Raw genomic sequence first — 6287 nt, forward strand, 5'->3', positions numbered from 1 at the left:
CCATGTTTTAACTTTATTCAACTGATATATTATTCTATCCACATTCACACAAATTCGAAATTTATATATATATATAAAGGTATTTGGATTCTGTCATGGAGGAAGCCGATGTTCAGTTTATGTGTTTGCTGACTATACTGTTTTGGTGTCTCTCTTGTTTATAATCAGGTGTAGAATTGGTTGAATGCGGTGTAGAACATTAAGTTGACAAAACTTTTAGGATGCGTTAGAAGTTATTTATTAAAATGGTAACATTTGCTATATCTGGTGACCCCGAGCAAGAGAATTGCATCCTTCACAAATATTTAATATCTGGTGACCCTTGACTTCAACCAAATAACTTTATATATATATATATCCCATGAGGGATTGGTGTAGCAGCATTATAATCAACTGCTACAAAAGCAAAGGTGATGTCTTAGACAGAAATAATTGCAGAGGCATCAAATTGCTAGACTAGGAAATGAAAGTTACAGAAAAAGTCATTAATTAGGAAGAAAGCTAACCTAGGTGAAATGCAGTTTGAATTTGTGCTAGGTAGAAGCACCGTTGATACCAAGTATCAGGCAGAGTAAAAAATAAGCAATGTTTTGAAACATGAAATTCATCATGATATATTTCAACAATGCAGAAATTTTATTCATCAAAGTAAGTACCATTATAATCTACACATTTTTACCAACGAGTTACAAGTTTGTTTATTCCAGTAACAAAAATCTGCAGTTCTGGAGCTGATAAACTCTTTGAACGCACTTTCAGCATCAGTTTGATTTTTTAACTCCTCTCGCAGGAAATCATCAAGGTGCTTGAAAAAGTGGTAGTCGGTAGGAGAAAGGTCTGGGGGAATAAGCTGGGTGGGGAAGAACTTCGTAGCCAAGTTCCCTCAACTTCTGGGGTGTCATTTGTGAAACATGTGGTCAAGCATTGTCATGAAGAATGATTGGCCCTCTTTGGTTGACCAGTGTGGGACGGAGGAGCAGCAGTTTTTCATTCATTTTGACACTGTCATGCCAATTTATTTCTGCAGTAATGGTTTTTCCAGGTTTTAAGAAGTTATAGTGGATGAGTCCAGCAGTTCACCACCAAACAATCACCATAACCTTCTTTTTGAAGAGCTCAGGTTTAGGGAAAGTTTTCGGTGCTTCACCTTGGTCCAACAAGTGTGAAGAACGTTTTTTTATTATTATACAGAAGCCAACTTTCATTGCAAGTTACAATATGGTCAAGAAATGGATTGGTCTGGTTACGGAAAAGAAGTGATGAGTAAATTTCATAATGATAAACTACCTGCATCAACAACGCAGCGAAAAGTGCGAGGAATGTTAATGCAGTATATGGGGATCGGAGAATAAGCGCAAGCCAGTGTCAACCGGGGTTCCAGAAATTCCGAGCCTCGTCCTGGAAGATCTGTAGAGCTCAACGAGAATGTCCTGTAAACCCTGGTGTCCAGGGTTTGCAGGACGAACAAAATCCCATCGTAACCGTTGAGGAACTAGCTAAGAAGCTTGAATTTAATCATTCAACCATTCATTGACACCTGCGTGCCATCGGAAAAGTCAGCAAATTGACTCAATGGGTTCCTCATAAACGTTCCGAGTCTAATCGTGCGCAGAGAGTGAATGTATGCTTTTGACACTGGAGAATGTATTCCAGATGAGCAACTCTCGAACGGGGAATGAGTTGTCCAGTGCCAAACATCACCGCAAGCAATGCCAACTCTCTGTCGAGAGGGCAAAATTGGCAGCCTCGAAGTTCGATTTAATAACATCGTTGAATGCTGCGTAGTGAAGAAAACGTCCTATACAGTAATGAAAGAGAATGAACGCAGTCTGGACATGTCGACAGTAGTTCTACAGTGCAATTTTTGTAGTTCATAAGCATAGCAAGTAAGACATAGAAGAACTTTGATAAGTGTGTATTCATCGTTGTGAAGGATGCCGGTTGATGGAGGGATGCCCTTGTTTGATTATGAGACAGTTCGGAAATAAAAACGAGGTTAGTCAAAGAGTTACTAGATCGTTGTAATCATGCTGACAGCGAAACCATAGCAAACGCACACAGTCAGCGCACACTCATATTCACATTCCACACTAGGCTCGGGAATATTACAGAGAACTTCGTAGACGTGTGCACTGTGGAAAACCACAGAGGAAAGATAGCCCGGCAATGCCGACTTCCAGCCCATATCGTTGAAAATGATGTTGCAGATGAATTCCACTAACAAGCAAATGGAAACGTCGAGTTGGTGGAGATGTCGAATTAAAGATAGTGAGCTGCACCCTGAAAAGAGAGTTTTGAAAGAGTGAAGCAGTTCTACCACAGAAAGCAAGCTCGATGATAATCAACCAAGCACGAATTCTGGGTAATCTTTGTCATGTTCTCACGCTTGGTTTGCAGACATTGGTGGACAACTTTCTAGTGAATCAAGGAGCCGAAAATATAGGCATTGTCCCGCAGGTAGACCAGAATAAATTTAACGTTGCGTACGGTGTCATATAATTGGCTTATTATTTCTGATTTGAACGCAAGTCCAAGAAGCGACACTGGTGAAATAGCGTCGTTTCATTTTTTCTATTTTACAAGAAGGCAAAAAGCATCGCCAGGTAAATACTCAATAAGGTGTATGGATGTAGAACCAGTCACACTGCTATTGACAAAAATATTAGCTAAATAATTCTAAGGGAAATAACTTTAGGAGCTTAGTGAAAATTCATGGGAGTTCTTTCCCTTTGAACGTCGTTTTTTTTTTTTCTATTTAACATTATAATAAATATTGTTGAAATGACTATAAGCTGATAATGATTAAAGCTGAGTGATTAAGACGTTCTTTTTGTAATCATGAAGTACGGCATTCAATCCCAAAGCGTAGCATCTTGTTCAAATGTCTGTAGAAGATTTATCCATTGTACGATAATTTGGCAGACAACATTTGTTTTCTAATGAAACACTTTCAAACTCGGGATACTGGTAGAATGGTGTCCGCCAAATCAGAAAGATCCGATAATTTAGTATTAAAGTTTAGTCGATCCGGAATGTGTATGGTGAAAGCAAAAAAGAAATCTGTAATTTAATCAAACTCGCTCATTTCCCAAATTACATGGTTGTGGCTTTCTCAAGCACAATTATTCTTTTTCACAATGTTTTGTATTAAACAACAATATTCTGATATCATTACACAGATGCAGTTTCGATTCTTATTCTACACACACACGATTGTTTTGGTATTCCCGGTTTACATCTGAAAATAGTAAACTGGCAAAGATTTGTTTTAAGTCGGTAATAATGTGTGTAAATAATAGAATTATGTGATTGTATAGAAATGAAAGCATAACATTCAAATAGATATTTCCTTGTCCTGACTCTTCTGGATAGCATAATGTCTTTTTTTTTGGTCAAATGTTACATTTCATATAAAGTAAATTACGTTTTTTTTTTGTTGCTGTTGTTTTTTTTACCTTGTAGGAGAACGACTGTGCGAACCAAAGGAGATGGCGACGAACGGGAAGAAGCTCCTTTTAACGTGTCACAAGGTCGACTCAAAACATGTAATATAACATAAGCAGGCTCGCCTGTGAGATGCGAGCAAGTGCCAGCAAGGGAGAGAGATGAAAGACAACCGTTAGATATATATAAAGAGTAAGTTTTATTAGGGTAGTCAACATATAGTATTTCATCATACTGTAGCGTGCGCCTTAAGTTATATATACATAAATACGAACGAAGTAGATAACAGTTAGCCTTCAGCCACACCTTTGGACCCTGTTATGTCCACTACTCTGATTGGTTGGCATTGGTGCAATTTATCTCCTGCTCTGTTGTGCACCAAAGTGCAACCCAACCAATCGCAGCCTTCTGATAAGGTCACGCGAGACAGTCTTTTCTAAACTTCCGGTGAGCCGACTGCATCGTATAAAATGCTAGCTTCACACTGTTTCCAGGTCTTCTGAGCTCTAGCCACTGACCATACAGCCAGTTCAAGCGACGACACAACAGCAATCTCTTTCTTCGTCGCCGACATCCTCTTAACGTCAATATCGTGTCTCTACGTACACACCAACCAGCAACGCTCGCACAGGTTCTATCTCCACACTGTTTGTGAATTACTTCACCATTGTTAACAGCAAATACAACCTACAAGAACTTCTGTAACAACTGACTCTGCATCGTAGCCACAGCTTCTTATACGACAGTACCTCAACTGGCTCTGCATTGCAGTCATAACTTCTTGATACAGCATTTCAACTATCGTGTACCTTGACTACGAACTGGTATTTATCATTCTTGTGTCTGAACATTCTTCTAACATCATATTATAGACTCTTTCTATGCCCTGTACTTATCACACACGCATACATCTATGTTTGTACACACACACTTTGTATACATGACAGTCTGTCTATTATGTTTATATGACGCACACAGTCACACATGTTAACCTATAAATAAAATCTTCTCTTAAACCTTCTACCCCGGTTGTGTCTCTCTTTTCCTTCTGGCACTTATACTCATTTAATCCTTCCTCATATTTTATTTGTATCGATTGTGTGATGTACTAGAGGAGCCATTCTCATCACCTCTCCTTCCGCGGTCCAGATGGAGTATATGTAATCTGAACTTTTCCCCCCTTTTTTTAATTTTTTTTTTTTTTACGGAATCCCATGTTTTAGGCTATGGAGATTCCGATTCTAAAAAAATTTTTCCAAAATCTCAAATTCAAAATTTCGCCCCCCCCCCCACATTTCCTCATTTAAAAATATTTTCCGGAATTTTTTTTCCTTTTTTTTTAGAAATGTGTAAAAAAATACGGAGATTATGATTCTAAAAAAAACTGTTTGAAAAATTCCCCCCCCCCCCCCCCCAGCCAGGCAATTTACATGCTAGAAATAACAGCCAAATCTTACAAAGGGCAAAGACCTTTATGGAAAAGTCAAAGTTGTCCTTACAGAAAATATTTCACATTGTCTTCCATTTCGTGTTCAAGGCGCCGATATCTACTGTGGCTTTATACACTGGAGTAGATAATAAAACTGCAACCCAGTGGTATGAGTTTTGTCGAGAAGTGTGCTCGGGGAAGATGTTTCGAGACAAAGCTCTGCTTGGTGGTCCAGGTCATGAGGTGGAAATAGATGAGAGCTTGCTCTTTAAAAGGAAGAGCCACGTAGGGAGAATAGGCCATCAAACGTGGGTTGTCGGGTGCTATGACACCACAGTGAAAGAAGGGGTCTTTCAACCTTTTTTAAACCTAATTTTTGACGCATAAAGGGTTCCTTATACATGTTAAAATATGGTAATTAGTTTCTGGGTTTGAAGAGGAAGTTTAACAGTTAGTTGTTACAGAAGCTCATCAGACAATATGATTCATATCTAATATATTCCACTTCCTATAATCAAATTAACCGCTTGATTTTCCATCCTGGTTTAAATTTCCTAATCACCAGGAAATCGACACTTTATTAGCAGACATGTCAAAACAAAAAATTTCTATGAATTCATCATCACCATCTACAACCTGTATATATCATATCAAATATTTCAATCATATTATTGATATCAAAAGAAAATAATGGAGACTAATTAAAAGGTGTTGATGTGACATGTTTGAAAAAGGTTTTACATCTCTTCAGGTAGACATAATGTAGAAATGTGTTATATAGGCACAGGCATAGCTGGATGGCAAGTAGTTTGCTTCCCAACCACATGGTTTCAGATTCAGTCCCACTGTGTGGCACATTGGGCAAGTGCCTCCTACAACAGCCTTGCAAATTGATTTGGTAGACAGAAACTGAAAGAAACCAGTCAACCAAAGCCTTGAGAGTGGATTTGGTAGAAAGAAGCCTGAAGTATACATATGTGTATGTATACAAGTGTGAATGAGTGTGCGTGTATGCTTCTTGGCATCAATGGAAGGCACATGGCTTAGTGGTTAGGGGTATGTAGCTCATGATTTTAAGGTTGTCAGTTTGATACCTGGTGATGTGTTGTGTCCTTGAGCAAGACACTTCATTCCACACTACTCCAATCCACTCAACTGGCAAAAATGAGTAGGACCTGTAATTCAAAGGGACTAGCCTTGTCACTTTCTGTGTCAAACTGAATCACCCTGGGAACTACATTAAGGGCACATGTCTGGGGAAGGGTCAGTTACTTGTAGGTTAACTCTATGAGCAGGCTGTTCTGTTGACTGAATCAACTGGAACCCTGGTTGTCTTAATCGATGGAGTGCCAGTCTTGGCATCATGTGATAGTTGGAGATGAGTGTCACTGTAATTCATTTCCAAAACGTCTGG

Source organism: Octopus bimaculoides, chromosome 13 (genome assembly GCF_046866305.1).
Source record: "Octopus bimaculoides isolate indiv1 chromosome 13, ASM4686630v1, whole genome shotgun sequence".
Taxonomy (NCBI): Eukaryota; Metazoa; Mollusca; class Cephalopoda; order Octopoda; family Octopodidae; genus Octopus; species Octopus bimaculoides.